A 1,110-nucleotide genomic window follows, 5' to 3' on the forward strand; every position below is an offset into this window, starting at 1 on the left:
ATACTTGCCAATTTATTTACAGTTTAAGCATAATTCCTATCAAAACTTCCCCACTCTTTTTTAGGAGAAATTGACAAGCTGATCCTAAAATTCACATGAGAATTCACACAAAATAGTAAAAACATTTTTAAAAAGAAGAACAAAGTTGGAAGACTCACATTTCCTGATTTTAAAACTTACTATATGGTATACATATACCACATTTTATTAATCCACTCATGTATTGATGGACACTTGGGTTTTTCCACATCTTTGCAATTGTGAATTGTGCTGCTATAAACATGTATACCATGGAATACTATTCAGCTTTAAGAAACAATGGTGATATAGCACCTCTTGTATACTTCTGGGTAGAGCTGGAACACATTCTACTAAGTGAGGTGTCCCAAGAATGGAAAGACAAGCACCACATGCACTCACCATCAAATTGGTATTAACTGATCAACAGATAAGTGCACATATAAGAATAACATCTATTGGATGTTGGGCAGGGAGAGGGGGGAGGAGGGAGGAGGAGACGGGTATATGCACACACAAAGAGTGCAATGAGCACCACCGGAAGGATGGACATATTTGAAACTAGGACTTAGGGGGAAGTGGGGGGCAAGAGCAACATACGTAACCTAAACATCTCTACCCCCATAATATGCTGAAAAAAAAAAAAACAACTTACTACAAACCTATAATAACCAAAACTCTGTGATACTGGCATAAGGATAGACATATAAATCGGTAAAAAAATAACAGAGTCCAGAAATAAACCCATACGTCTATGGTGAATTGACTTTCAAAAAATGTACAATGATGCTTCAAGGGGAAAGAATAGTCTTTTCAATAAATGATGCTAGAGCAACTAGATATCAACATGTGAAATAATGAATTTGGTCCTCTATTTCACATAATACACAAAAATAAAATCAAAATGAATGAAAGAATTAAATGTAAGAGCTAAAAATGTAAAACTTTTTGAAGAAAAAATAGTGGTAAATCTTTGTGACTTTGAATTCATCAACATAAAAATAGATTGATTGACTTTATCAAAATTAAGAAACCTTTTTTTGTTTTCAAGGACACTATTAAGAAGGTAAAAAGACAATCCACAGAATGTAA

The sequence above is a fragment of the Propithecus coquereli genome, unplaced genomic scaffold (assembly GCF_000956105.1).
Source record: "Propithecus coquereli isolate 6110/MARCELLA unplaced genomic scaffold, Pcoq_1.0 Scaffold6, whole genome shotgun sequence".
In the NCBI taxonomy this organism is placed as follows: Eukaryota; Metazoa; Chordata; class Mammalia; order Primates; family Indriidae; genus Propithecus; species Propithecus coquereli.